This window comes from Scyliorhinus canicula, chromosome 15 (assembly GCF_902713615.1).
Source record: "Scyliorhinus canicula chromosome 15, sScyCan1.1, whole genome shotgun sequence".
Taxonomy (NCBI): domain Eukaryota; kingdom Metazoa; phylum Chordata; class Chondrichthyes; order Carcharhiniformes; family Scyliorhinidae; genus Scyliorhinus; species Scyliorhinus canicula.
In genome coordinates this window covers 63,284,857-63,300,136 of record NC_052160.1, presented here as the reverse complement: position 1 = coordinate 63,300,136, position 15,280 = coordinate 63,284,857, and the positions used below count along the sequence as shown (strand labels likewise).

General features: G+C 53.5%; 1 protein-coding gene across 3 annotated transcripts in view; it reads left to right on the top strand.

Moving 5' to 3' along the window:
* meiob (meiosis specific with OB-fold) overlaps nt 1-15,280 on the top strand; it is a 254,364-nt gene that overhangs the window by 220,131 nt on the left and 18,953 nt on the right. The window lies entirely within an intron of this gene.

Below are 15,280 nucleotides of genomic sequence, written 5' to 3'. Positions count from 1 at the left end.
CCACACCGGCCCCTGAACTCCCGCGCCATGTTGCGTCGGGGCCGGCGCGTTGAGGGAGGCCACCACGCATGCACGGGTTGGCGCCGGCGCCACTGCGCATGTGCGGAACCCACGGCGCACAGTTCGCGCCGGGATGGGAGGCTGCAGCAACGTGAACTGCTCCAGCGCTGTGCTGGCCCCTTTAGTTGCCAGAATCGGTAATCCCAGCAGCCTGTTCAAGATGGCGTTTCCGACGGCGTGGACACTCTGCCGCCAAATGAGAGAATCCTGCCCCAGATGCAGGCACTACTCAGTGCACTCATCAGAAGCGCAGCCCCACAACAGGGGAAGCAGCAGAATAGCAGAGCTCACCCGAAACTAAGGATACATGCCTTTGGCACCCTATTTGGCACACTGCCCCTCTCATGGTAGAGGCCTCACCAGTCACACCATCAGCCAGCCCATCCCTCAGGACCATCAGCTTTCTCCAAGCCCTGCCTGTCCACCGTGCCACTGCTCCCATTCATCCTGCCCCTGGTCGGGTTGTCACAATCTGTTTGTCACACCTAGGACCCACATCACACTGTAGTTAAGCTCCCAGCAGATGCACACTCTCCTGCCTCACCCCTATCTGTAGGACCTGCCAACACACAAGCCTCTAAGCATGGCGGTGATTGGTTGCACACTGTGACCCTCTCCACCGCATAACCAGGTGCCACCTTGCTGGCAGGCTAACACAAGGCCCACCCAGTGAGGATGCCCGCAGTAGACCTCACCGGAGGGAACTGGACAGCGGCCGCAGAGCCTATTGCTGAGAAAGGTTGCAGCAGCCACAGGTACCTCTGTTGACAGGGATTGGTGTGAGAAGAGAGGCCTCTTTCGAGTGCGGTGCGCCGGTGTGCAAGGAAGCATATCGGGGGAACGGCAGCAGGCGAGGGGGGTGGGGTGGGGGGAACAGGCGGAGGGTGGAACTGGGGTCCCCCCCCCCCCCCCCACCCCCCCGCAGACAGTGAATTTTGAAGTAAAATCTGGCCTCAGCTGCTTTGTGGACGTACTGAGGCTGCAGGTACGGGGCTGCTCTGGGGGGGTGGGGGGGGCTTCCCCAAAAGAGCAGGGGCCAATTGCTGAGGCTGGAGAGGCAAGCAGTCCAACAGGCCGAGGAGGAGGTGCAAAGGAGACTTTGCATCTGGCTAAGCATGTATCGTCAACAACTGTCCTTTGAGCACCTGCTGTACCGAGCATGTCTGATTCGGCTAATCAGGGACACTGCACCACCTGCACACCTGTACCCGGAATCATGGGCATGGAGGACACTTCCTGGTGGCCGTGAAGGTGACGATCGCCCTGAACATTATTGCCTCAGAGTTATTGCAGGCGCCGAGAGGGGGAACCTGTCAGGGATCTCGCAGACATCAGCACACAGGTGCATCTGCACCATTACGGATGCCATATGTGCCCGGGCAGTGGACTACATCACCTTCAGCCAGGAGCAAGCCCTCCAGGATGCCCGAGCAGGGGCAAACACTGGCATGCCCCAGGTCCAGAGGGGTTATTGACAGGACATATGTGCCCCTCTGGGCACCAGTTCATGGGGGAGGTGCCTTCATCAATAAGAAGGGCTTCCATTTCCTTAATGTGCAATTAGTGTGTGACTACCGGCTGCACATAATACGTGTTTGTGCCCAATACCTGGGTAGAACGCACAATGCATACAACCTGGCACACTTGTCGGTTCCCGACACCTTTGAGGTGCTCTCTCGGGTTTGAGGTTGGCTCCTGGGTGACAAAGGTTACCTGCTATGGTCTTGGCTACTGCCGCCTGCCTGGAGACCTAGACCGAGGTGGAGAACTGATATAATGACATCCAGCACCAGGAATGTTATTGAGAGGTGCATCGGCATCCTGAAGATACGGTTCAGATGCCTGGACCCCTCCAGTGTGGCTCTCCAATATAGCCCCAGGAGGTCTCTTTACATTGTGGTGGCCTGCCGCGTCTTGCACAACATCGTACAGCAGAGGGAGAACATGTTGGAGGAGGAGGAAGAACGCCAGACCTCATCTTACGAGGAGGATGACCAGGGCCTAGGACCTGGGAAGACAGAGGAGGCCACCCTATGTGTGCTCCAGAGCAAACGCACACAGGACAACCTAATCACCTGCAGGATTGTGAACTTGGGGGCCTAACCACCAGCAGCTCAACCTACTTGTCCCAACGCTCCACACCAGCATCCCCCACAGCCATCAAATCATCCTCTGTCCTTCCTCCAACCCACCTCCTACCAAAGCTCCCCCACTGCCCTCTGAGGTCCCTGCCAGCATCACTACAGTGTGTTGGCCATGGGTCTGCAATCTCAGCGGATCCTTTCTGTGGGATGGAGGATGTTGATGGCTCGCTATGAGATGAGCTCTGTTGCTCCTCATTGTTGACAAAATTTGAATCCTGCCTTCCACTGCACCCCGGTGGTCATCCCTGCATCTGTGCTGGCCATTCCATCTCCCGGGCCGATATACCCTCTGGGGAGATGGGGGTGTGGCTGAGGGTGCGGAGGGTGCGATAATGGAGATGGTGAACGGTGATGGGTCACTCACTGAGTAAGCTGTCCTACATGGCACCAACACATATCTGACCCATTCCCTGCCGCCTCTGAGGGTAAACATTCCCAGGCAGAACGTTCCATTGTCCTGGGGGCCCTGCCTCGTGCCATCCAGCAACACCCACACCCCACACGGCCCACCTCCCATGTCCCCCCGCCCTCTACACCCAGCCCATCCCTCCCAACCTTCGGAGAGAGGGTTGAGGCATGTCAACATTTTGGTGCAAATGTGTTTTATTGTGTGTGAGATACCCTCAATTACAACACAGGAGAGAAGATTGGTAATTCAAAGGCTTTAATCATCAGAGAACTGAACAGCAGCCGAGAAGCGTGCTTACCACATGCTGCCGAGTGAGCCTCATCTTATATACCGTTTCCTGGGGGCGGAGCCAGAGGCGAAGTCCCCCAGGGTTCCAAAGGGCCAATGTATTAAAGGTAAGGTACAGGTACAGCAGCTACTGATACCATTCATCACATTCACCCCCTGTTTAAAAAAAACACATAGTGACTGTCGGGGGTAAAGTGGAGTTATAAGTTCAGTCTTGTGGGTGGTCTGACCGTCCGTGCTGACCTTCTCCACTCCGGTGGTGGTGCCGTGGATACGGTCAGTTTCGATGGTGGTATATCCGGGAGCACGTTTGACTGAGCCTTTGCCCGCCTTGGAGCGGGGGGGGTATCCGGGGTGACTAGGGTGATCGGTGCTGGCGCCGGCTGGGGGGCAGGGGGCGCTATGGGGGGGTGCTGTCGGGGTTGGCAGTCGGTGCGGGGATGGGAATGTCGGTAGGACGGGGGGGAGTCGGTGGGAGAGCCAGCGGGTGCCAGGTCTCACAGGGAGACGGTATCCTGCCTGCCGTCGGGGTGCTCAACGTAGGCGTATTGAGGGTTTGCGTGTAGCAATAGGACCCTCTCGACTATTGGATCTGTTTCATGGCTCCTCACGTGCCTCCGGAGTAGAACTGGTCCCGGAGTCGTCAGCCAATGTGGAAGCAAGACCCCAGAGGTGGACTTCTTGGGGAAGACAAACAAAAGATTGTGAGGGGTCTCGTTCGTGGCCGTACAGAGGAGCGACCTAATGGAATGTAGGGCATCGGGTAGGACCTCCTGCCAGCGAGCGATTGGGAGACTCCTTGACCGTAGGGCTAGAAAGAAAGCCTTCCAAACTGTCGCGTTCTTCCTCTCCACCTGCCCGTTTCCCCGCGGGTTGTAGCTCGTCGTTCTGCTCGAGGCGATGCCCTTGCTGAGCAGATATCGACGCAGCTCATCGCTCATGAACGATGTACACCGGTCGCTGTGGATATAAGCGGGGAAACCAGACCGTGTGAAGATGCTGTGCAGTGCCTTGATCACGGAGGCCGAGGTCATATTGGGGCAGGGGACAGCAAAAGGGAAGCGGGAGAACTCATCGATAACGGTGAGGAATTAGATGTTGCGGTTGGTGGACGGGAGAGGCCCTTTGAAGTACACACTTAGTCGCTCAAAGAGCCCAGAGGCCTTTATTAGGCGGGCCCTGTCTGGTCAATATAATTGCGGTTTGCATTCCGCACAGATCTGGCATGCCTTAGTCATGGCCTTGACCTCCTCTGTGGAGTAGGGTAGGTTGCGGGACTTGATGAAGTGGGCAAGCTGGGTGACCCTCGGGTGGCAGAGGTCATCGTGGATGGCTCTCAGGCGGTCTTTTTGCGCATTGGCGCACGTGCCGCGGGACAGGGCATCCGGGGGCTCGTTGAGCTTCCCTAGGTGATATTTAATATCGTATGTATAGGTGGAGAGCCCTATCCTCCACCTCAGAATTTTGTCATTCTTTATTTTGCCCCGTTGTGCGTTATCGACCATAAAGGCGACCGACCATTGGTCAGTGATGAGGGCGAACCTCCTACCGGCTAGGTAGTGCCTCCAGTGCCGCACGGCCTCCACTATGGCTTGTGCCTCCTTCTCGACTGCAGAGTGCCGAATTTCCGAGGCGGTGAGTGTTCGGGAGAAGAACGCTACTGGTCTGCCCGCCTGGTTGAGGGTGGCAGCCAGGGCGACGTCTGATGCGTCTCTTTCTACTTGGAAGGGAATGGCTTCGTCCACCGCGTACATGGCGGCCTTGATGATGTCGGCCTTGATACGGCTGAAAGCCGACTAGGCCTCAGCCGTCAGGGGAAAACCCGTGGTCTTAATGAGTGGTCGGGCTTTGTCCGCATATCTGGGGGCCCACTGGGCGTAATAGGAGAAAAGCCCCAAGCACCGTTTGAGTGCCTTGAGGCTACGGGGGAGGGGGAGTTCCTTAAGGGGACGCATGCGGTCGGGGTCTGGGCCTGGGACCCCGTTTTCCACGACGTAGCCGAGGATGGCTAGCCGGGTTGTGTGGAACACGCATTTCTCTTTGTTGTACGTGAGGTTGAGGGCCCGGGCAGTCTGGAGGAACTTCCTCAGGTTTGCGTCGTGGTCCTGCTGGCCATGGCCACAGATGGTGACGTTGTCCAAGTACGGGAAGGTAGCCCGTAAGCCGTACTGGTCCACCATTTGATCCATCGCCCTCTGGAAAACGGAGACTCCATTTGTGACACCAAAAGCGACCCTGAGGAAGTGAAACAGCCGACCGGCTGCTTCGAAAGCCGTGTAGGGGCGGTCCTCTGGGCGGATAGGGAGTTGATGATAGGCCAATTTTAGGTCGACCGTGGAGAATACCCGATACTGGGCGATTTGAGTCACCATTTCTGCTATGCGGGGAAGTGGGTACGCATCGAGTTGCGTAAAGCGGTTTATGGTCTGGCTATAATCCGCTACCATTCGTTGCTTTTCCCCGGAGCGGACTACCAATACTTGAGCCCTCCAAGGGCTGTTGCTGGCCTCTATGACCCCCCTCTTTTAGTAGCCGCTGAACCTCTGACTTGATAAAAGTCATGTCTTGGGTACTGTACCGGCGACTCCTGGTGGCGACGGGCTTACAGTCGGGAGTGAGGCTCGCGAAGAGGGGGGGTGGCGCAACTTTGAGTGTCGCCAGGCTGCATACCATGAGTGGGGGCAGGGGTCTGCCAAACTTCAGTGTCAGGCTCCGGTGGCTGCACTGAAAGTCCAGACCGAGCAGCAGGGGGGCGCAGAGGTGAGGGAGGATGTAGAGTTTAAAACGGGTGTATTCAGTGCCTTGAATTGCGAGGTCAGTGTCACAATACCCCGTGATTTGAACCGAATGGGACCCAGAGGCGAGGGCGATAGTTTGGGAGGCGGGGTGGGTGCGCAGAGTGCAGCGCCTTACCGTGTCTGGATGGATAAAGGTCTCTGTGCTCCCGGAGTCGCATAGGCAGGGAGTGTCGTGGCCGTTGATTTGTACCCGCATCATTGAGTTCCGCAGGTGCTTTGGCCGCGATTGATCGAGCGTGATCGCTCCTAGTTGCGGGTAGTCAGAGTCCTCGGTTAAATCGGACTCACAAAATGGCCACCTGGAGTCACAAAATGGCCGCCACCATCGGTCGCACGTGTCGGGGTTCGAAGATGGCCGCCGCCAAGATGGCCGCTCCCATGACTCGCACGAGGTCGATGACGCGTCGGAAGTGGGCGTGTCCGGCCGCCGCGTGTCTGCGTTGCGGGGCCTGTGAGGCCGGGAGCTTGATTTCTGGGCCTGGTGAGGATTTTGTTTGTGGCGTTTGGGCCCAGCCAGGCAGACTTTAGCGAAGTGCCCTTTCTTCCCACAATCGTTGCAGATCGCAGAGCGGGCCGGGCAACGTTGACGTGGGTGCTGGCCTTGCACACAGAAATAGCATGGGGAACCCCCGGAGTGAGCGGATCGCCACGCGGCACAGGCCTGTAGCGTGGCCGAGTCTGGAGGGGAGCGAGAGGGGTTTGCAAGTTCCACGGAGTATGTACGGAGGTTACAAGGGGCCGTTTCTAGAGAAAAGGCGAGCGTTACCGTGCCTTGGAGATCCTTTGCCCCGACTTCTAGGAGCTCGTACTCGTCCAGAGTTTCCCCGGAATGCTGGCTGCAGGTTGAGAGCAAATGTCTGTCGTGTACCTCGTTAATCGGCTTTACGAAGCGTTTCTTCAGTATCTCGACCGCAGTTTTGTAGGTCGTAGCGTTCTCGATCACGGAGGAGAGTCAGTGGCCCACCCGGGCATGTAGTAATCTCAGCATGCGAGCGTCGTCGAAATCAGTCGCTGAGGAGTCAAGATAGTCCTCAAAGCACCGGAGCCAATATTTAAACATTTCCGGGGCTTCCAGCGACCGAGCGTCCAGGTTGAGTTTCTCCGGCTTTAGAGCACTGTCCACCTTGATGCATCTGATAATTAAATTGAGATACCCTCAATTACGACACAGGAGAGAAGATTGGTAATTCAAAGGCTTTAATCATCAGAGAACTGAACAGCAGCCGAGAAGTGTGCTCACCACATGCTGCCGAGTGAGCCTCATCTTATATACCGTTTCCTGGGGGCGGAGCCAGAGGCGGAGTCCCCCAGGGTTCCAAGCCCGGTCTTAAAGGGCCAATGTATTAAAGGTAAGGTACAGTTACAGCAGCTACTGATACCATTCATCACAGTGTGTATGTACATTATTGTGCCCTGACCCCTAACTCAAACCTATGTGCTGCACACTTACCAACTTAAGTGGCGTCTAACATTCTTATCTTACGTGCTCCACCACTCCTTCTACGTGTTTCCCCAGGCAGCACTTCAGACGTGGAGGCGGCCTGCTGCGTTTCCCGTCCTGTTACCTGAGGTACCTTTGGCAGCTGTCCTCTGGAAGGCATGGACTTTTATGGGCTCGGCAGCCTTCCGGGTATCACAGGTGACGAGGTGCCACTCTGTTCCAACTGCACATCAGATGCACTAGTGTCAGGTGGGGAGGGTCAGACGCGCGGCGATGTTCCAGCACGACCCCTGCGGGAGGCACCGGCCCCATCACTTCCTCTTCCTCATTGATCCCAGGGATGGAAGTGAGGGCAGAGTGAACCCAAAAGCTCCACCGTCACCTCGCGCTGCCAGTCCTGGAGTCCCACTCCTGTCTCGACCAGGGTCTCAATTTCCTCAGCCTTGGAACGCAGGGACTGTGCCATGTTCCTCTGTGACTAGCACTGTTCAGCCAGTGCCCAGCCAATGCTCTTGGTGCCCTCAGCCAAGACACTTTGTGACTGGGCTAAGCTCTGGAGTGCTGCAGAAATGTAGCTTTGGGCCTGGTACATGGCTGCCAGTGACTGGGCTCCCCTGTCCTGAGCTTTGGCCAGCGACCGCAGTGCACCCCAAGCCTTGAACGTCTTGGCCCATGGCTGTGACTTTTTCACCCAGGGCTTCTACCACGGATGCCACCCCCGTTCAGTGTTGAACTGGGTAACACACATTGTTGGCGCTATCCCGTGCACCTGAAGGCGATTGGACTCCTTCAACTGTGTCTACAGGTGCTGGAAAGTCGCTGACACCCCCTCCTGTCGATCCTGGCACTCTGTCTTCATCTGTACCATTGATAGGACCATGCTTTCCAGAACCACCTACCTGTCTGGACTGCAGTTAATTCCTGGGGTTGGGCAGCCATCTGAAGGCCCTCTCCCTCACAAGTTCCTACGTCCACCTGATGTGCCATGGCATGTGTGATGTGTACACCAGAAAATATCCCAGGAGTCTCTTCGCTAAAATTCCCCACCGAGGTGATAATCTCTGCAATGGTGGAGGGTGCAGTTAAGTGCAGTGACGAAGAGTCAGTGTCATCCCCGGACAGTTCTTCCGGGGTGTGCTGGGCTTTCGGCTGGGGGGCGGTGGAGGCCAGGCGGACCTGGTATGTCAGATGGTGATCCTGCAAAGCAAAAGGCAATACACCTGGTGAGATCTCGGAAAGGAGTGATCTGGTGAAAAGGATGGCTCACTTACTATCGGGATATCACTATACATTAGAGGCTGAGTTTGTTGACCCATGCTGACCTCTGCCTGGAAGATAGCCCTCTCTCCCACCTCCCCTTCTAACTCCAACACCCTCTCCTCGGCTGAAGTCAAGACCCGTATGTCTGGCAGTCCCTCCAGTCTTCTCACACTCCCGGCGGTTATGGTAAATCTTCTCCTGAGGGGGTAGGATAGATAATAAACTTTGTGAGACATTTGGACATTAGTTACACGGGAGGTATGTAGTTGGTGGCCCATGTGTGCAAGGCACCTGGACAAAGAGAACAGTACAGGTTTGGGGTTTGGTGCAGGGATGCTGGCAGATGGGTTTGGTATGGCCTCTAGGAAGGGGGATATGGGGGGGGGGGGGGGGGGGTGAGGGACCGAAGGCCAGGGGTGGTGACTTACCCAAGATAACCTAAGGAGGTTGTTCGTCTTTTTTGCGGCCCTGCATGACGGTCCGCATGGCGAAGCCCACGGCACTTGCCACCTCCACCCAGGCCTGGTTAACATTGGCAGGCTTTAGCTCCCTGCTCATTCTGGGGAAGAGGGTGTCCAGCCTCCCCTCCATCGCAACTAGCTTACAGTGCAGCTCTCCATCTGTAAATTGTGGTGCTACTCTCTTCAGTGCCATTTTCTTACCTGTAATGGGAGTGTGCATGGAGTGGTGCTCATACGCAGCTCCAGCTTGTCAAGCTTTCAGTGCCAATTCCATACCCAGTGAATCCAACAAGTTTCACGTGGGCAGAGTGCTGGCCCATTATATCCCCAATGGGAACAAGAAACTCCTCTAATTCTGTCCCAGCATCAACAATTAGGCCAGGATTCTCTGTTTGGGAGACTATGGACGGGATTCTCCAGCCCAGGATGTCCAGAATGCATTTCCCGAAGAGAAGGCCCCCACCCCCAACAACAATGCACAGCCTGCTCACACCTCTTCCACCAGGCAACCCTCCCTTGCCATGGGGACCCAAGTGATCGGGGGAACCCCCATAGGGACCCCTGTAATAGGGAGACCCCCACTATAGGGTCGTCCCCCCACAGGGACCCCTGTAATAGGGAGACCCCTACAAGGATCTTCTGTCTCGAGAGTCCCTCCCCCCACTGTCTCCCCCATCCAGAAAGGAGACCCTTGGCAGAAGGTGAGAAGCAGTCCTGACAAGGACAGAGAAGAATTACAGCTGTGGCATGTATCTTACATCTCCACAAATCCATTCCTTGAAGGTGAGCAGCTGTGACCTGCATCTGGTGATTATAGATCCATTAGTTGCAAGCCATTTGTAGCTTTCCGGTAGTGGTCTATGATTGACAGCTTCTACAAACTATCTGCAGCTTTGATTCATTCAATTTCCTTCATGATTCAGTGGCCTAAGTGGTGAAACCCAATGTTTGTAAATGTTGACCACATCAAAAAGAGGTAAGTTGCAGTCCAAGCACTAAGTGCATTCCAATAACTCAAGCATGTGATTTCAGAAGCAATTCACATCCCTTGCCATGCAAATTTATGCAACTGTCCTGGCTTGAGATAATTCACACCTCTTTAACTTGTGATTATTATTCTCTCCAGTTGCACCATCTGAACTGTAAAGACTTAATTACCTGCAAAGACTTGCATTCAAAGTATCATCTTCCATCATTGAATTTGTCTATCTATGTGTTTGTGGAACCTGTCTCTTCATTCACCTGATGAAGGAGCTAAGCTCTGATTCGAAACAAACCTGGTGAACTTTAACCAAGCCCAGGCCAGATGGTGGTGGATGAATGTAATGTGACATGAATCCCAGGTCTCGGTTGAGGCCGTACTCATGGGGAGTTTAACATAGAACATAGAACGATACAGCGCAGTACAGGCCCTTCGGCCCACGATGTTGCACCGACATGGGAAGTCAAAAACTAAAGGCCATCTAACCTACACTATGCCATTATCATCCATATGCTTATCCAATAAACTTTTAAATGCCCTCAATGTTGGCGAGTTCACTACAGTTGCAGGTAGGGCATTCCACGGTCTCACCACTCTTTGCGTAAAAAACCTACCTCTGACGTCTGTCCTATATCTATTACCCCTCAATTTAAGGCTATGTCCCCTCGTGCTAGCCACCTCCATCCGCGGGAGAAGGCTCTCACTGTCCACCCTATCTAACCCTCTGATCATTTTGTATGCCTCTATTAAGTCACCTCTTAACCTTCTTCTCTCTAACGAAAACAACCTCAAGTCCATCATAAGATTTTCCCTCCATACCAGGCAACATCCTGGTAAATCTCCTCTGCACCCGTTCCAAAGCTTCCACTTCCTTCCTATAATGAGGCGACCAGAACTGTACGCAATACTCCAAATGCGGCCGTACCAGAGTTTTGTACAGCTGCAACATGACCTCATGGCTCCGGAACTCAATCCCGCTACCAATAAAGGCCAACACACCATAGGTCTTCTTCACAACCCTATCAACCTGGGTGGCAACTTTCAAGGATCTATGTACATGGACACCGAGATCCCTCTGCTCATCCACACTGCTAAGAATTTTACCATTAGCCAAATATTCCGCATTCCTGTTATTCTTTCCAAAGTGAATCACCTCACACTTCTCTACATTAAACTCCATTTGCCATCTCTCAGCCCAGCTCTGCAGCTTATCTATGTCCCTCTGTAATCTGCAACATCCTTCCACACTGTCTACAACTCCACCGACTTTAGTGTCGTCTGCAAATTTACTCACCCAACCTTCTGTGCCCTCCTCTAGGTCATTTATAAAAATGACAAACAGCAACGGCCCCAGAACAGATCCTTGTGGTACGCCACTCGTAACTGAACTCCATTCTGAACATTTGCCATAAACCACCACTCTCTGTCTTCTTTCAACTAGCCAATTTCTGATCCACATCTCTAAATCACCCTCAATCCCCAGCCTCCGTATTTTCTGCAATAGACGACCGTGGGGAACCTTATCAAACGCTTTACTGAAATCCATATACACCACATCAACTTCTCTACCCTCGTCTACCTGTTCAGTCACCTTCTCAAAGAACTCAATAAGGTTTGTGAGGCATGACCTACCCTTCACAAAACCATGCTGACTATCCCTAATCATATTATTCCTATCTAGATGATTATAAATCGTATCTCTTATAATCCTCTCCAAGACTTTACCCACAACAGACGTGAGGCTCACCGGCCTATAGTTACCGGGGTTATCTCTACTCCCCTTCTTGAACAAAGGGACCACATTTGCTATCCTCCAGACCTCTGGCACTATTCCTGTAGCCAATGATGACATAAAAATCAAAGCCAAAGGCTCAGCAATCTCTTCCCTGGCTTCCCAGAGAATCCTAGGATAAATCCCATCAGGCCCCGGGGACTTATCTATTTTCACCTTGTCCAGAATTGCCAACACTTCTTCCCTACGCACCTCAATGCCATCTATTCTAATAGCCTGGGTCTCAGCATTCTCCTCCACAACATTATCTTTTTCCTGAGTGAATACTGACGAAAAGTATTCATTTAGTATCTCGCTTATCTCCTCAGCCTCCACACACAACTTCCCACCACTGTCCTTGACTGGCCCTACTCTTACCCTAGTCATTCTTTTATTCCTGACATACCCATAGAAAGCTTTTGGGTTTTCCTTGATCCTACCTGCCAAAGACTTCTCATGTCCCCTCCTTGCTCGTCTTAGCTCTCTCTTTAGATCCTTCCTCGCTTCCTTGTAACTACCAAGCGCCCCAACTGAATCTTCACGCCTCATCTTCACATAGGCCTCCTTCTTCCTCTTAACAAGAGATTCCACTTCTTTGGTAAACCACGGTTCCCTCGCTCGACCCCTTCCTCCCTGCCTGACTGGTACGTACTTATCAAGAACATGCAATAGCTGTTCCTTGAACAAGCTCCACATATCCAGTGTGCCCAACCCTTGCAGCCTACTTCTCCAACCTACACATCCTAAGTCATGTCTAATGGCATCATAATTGCCCTTCCCCCAGCTATAACTCTTGCCCTGCGGGGTATACTTATCCCTTTCCATCACTAACGTAAAGGTCACCGAATTGTGGTCACTGTTTCCAAAGTGCTCACCTACCTCCAGATCTAACACCTGGCCTGGTTCATTACCCAAAACCAAATCCAATGTGGCCTCGCCTCTTGTTGGCCTGTCAACATATTGTGTCAGGAAACCCTCCTGCACACATTGTACAAAGAACGACCCATCTAATGTACTCGAACTATATCTTTTCCAGTCAATATTTGGAAAGTTAAAGGGCGCGATTCTCCCAGACAGGGAGAAATCGTAAGGCTGGCGTCAAATCCGGGCGGGTTTGACGCCAGCCTCCCCCTCCCCGACCGGGAACCGATTCTGGTCCCCGGTCGGGGCTAGCAGCCCGCGGCCGTGAACTCCGGCATCGCGGGCTTAACGAATTTCGTTAAGCCCGCTTGCCAGAGATTGCGCCGGCTGACGCGTCATATGACGTCAGCCGCGCATGCACGGATTGGAAGACTCCAACCCGCGCATGCGCGGATGACGTCATCGCGCATTTGCGCGAAGCCCGCGCATGCGCGGGCCGGGATGCCCCTCAGCCGCCCCGCGAAGTGATACAGCGGGGCGGCGGAAGGACAAAGAGTGCGCGGGTATCAGACCCGCTGCCCGCGATCGGTGCCCACCGATCGCGGGCCCACGGCACCCTTGGCACGGCCGTGGTACTGCCGTGCCAATCGGTGCCATGGTTTTAAAAATCGGCACTTTACGGCCGTTTTTACGAACGGCCAGACCAGGTGTGTTTGCCGTTCGTAAAAACAGCCGTAAAGGGCTTGGAACTCGGCCCATCAGCCAGCTGAGAATCGCTGCTGGCCGTAAAAAAACGGCGGCAGCGATTCGTATCGGGAGTCGGGCGTGGGAGGGGGGAGAATAGCGGGAGGGCGTCGGACTAGCGTGGCCATAAAATTTTACGACCCTTGCTATTCTCCGCACCGTCGTGAGTGCGGGGAATTGCGCCCAAAGTCTCCCATAACTACCACCCTTGGGGTAGTTGTTGGACTTTAACCTGGTGTTGTAACACTTGTTACTTTGAGATTGAGGTTCACATCCCCTGCTAATATGCTGGGCACCAGATTCTCCAGGCCCGCGTTATTCTCTGGCCGTCTGGGCCAGGAATTACGTGAGCGGGAATTACTACTGGTCCTGACAAACGTGCCTTTGACGTAATGAACCTTGCAGTAGGCAAAGGGAGTTAAGGGAGCTGCCCCCAAAGCCATCCCTCACCCCCTCCCCCATAATGCAAAACCTCCCCACCTCACCCTCACCAGCCCCCCCCCTCAAACCCCCCACCAGAGATCCCCTAAATAAGGAGACCCCCAGAAGAGAGACCCTTATCAGGAAGCCCCCCCCCCCCCCCCCCCCCCCAGAAGAGAGACATCTGTCAGGCAGTCCCCCAGAACAGAGACCCCGGTATGAAAGCTAGAGGGCAGTCCAGACAGACAGTGAAAACAATCACTGCTTTACAACTCACCTGGGCAATACACCTCCTGGCTCAGACACAGGAAGCAGCACCTGCGAACTCCTGGAAAGAGAAAACCAGTCAGCTGGGTTTAAACCTGCTCAGATCTTTGATCTATAAGCCAGTCGTTAATTTCTCTTTAATATTGATTTTACTAGGCTGTGACTGACTGCTTCCACACACCCCCAGCTACCAGCATTGTCCCATTCATCTTCCTTCAGGGTTGAGTAAATTTGAAGTGCTCTAACCGCAATGTTTATAAACATCAAGCTTTGATTGATAGTTCCTGGACCACTTCAAACAGAATTACGTGGTTTCCAATCACCTACCTTCATGGTTCAGTGACTTTGCGGTGATCAGCTAGAAACTGACAGCATTTAACTCCCAATGGGAGGGTAAATCAGGTGCAATTCAGCTCTGGCATGAGAGCATAGTCTCCCAAATGAAGAATCTTGCCCTAAGTGTCATTCTGGGCAGGTTTAGCGGGGAGTTTCTCGCCAGCTTTTTGGGTGAGATCCAGACCTGGATCCACCACACCTAGCCATTTTTTAGACTTTGGAGAGTTCCTACCTGGTCTAGACCACACTTAGGAATTTATTCATCAGTGGGGAGAGAAGATGAACTTGCCGGCGCGATTGGCTCCTCAGAGATCAGGGTGCCATTTTGAAAGGTGCCCTGATCTCTTAAGTGAGCTTTAGAGTCCCTGACACCCACGGACATTGCCATTGTAAACATAGGCATTACACCCCTCCCCCAAATGAGCACACCCTGCTATGGGGTCACTTAGGGCCCCTTTCAGGACCCCCACCCATCCTGAATATCCCTTACCTTTCATGGGCATGGCCTCCTCAGGCCCCGACCTTTGGCAGTATCAACTTGGCAGCCTCAACTAGGCTGCACATATTTAAATGAGCCATTAAATATAATTACCTGGATCATTTCCAGCGAGGATACAGATCTCACCAGGTGCCATGGGTCAGGTGACTTGTGCGAGTTTGTGCGCCCAACGTGAAGTCAGTTTGGGTCTCTCCTGTGATGCTCCGGGTGCATCCAGATCGGCACTGGGCGCACACGGCAGGACAATTGCACCCTTAGATTTCTAGGACTTTTACTGAAACAAACTAAATGCAACTACGACTAAACACTGCTCAGTAGACAACTAGCACTCTGAACTATAGAAAAGATGGCACCTTTTTAACTTGTTTTTTTTAATATAATTTTTATTGGAATTTTTTACAGAAAATATAAAACGTAACGACAAACAATGAAATGCAACAAAATAACCCATAATAACTGTAACACCCCCAGACCGTATCGACGCATGTATCCCATCCCCCACCCCCCCAACCCCAATGAACAACAAAAGAACTTAAAAA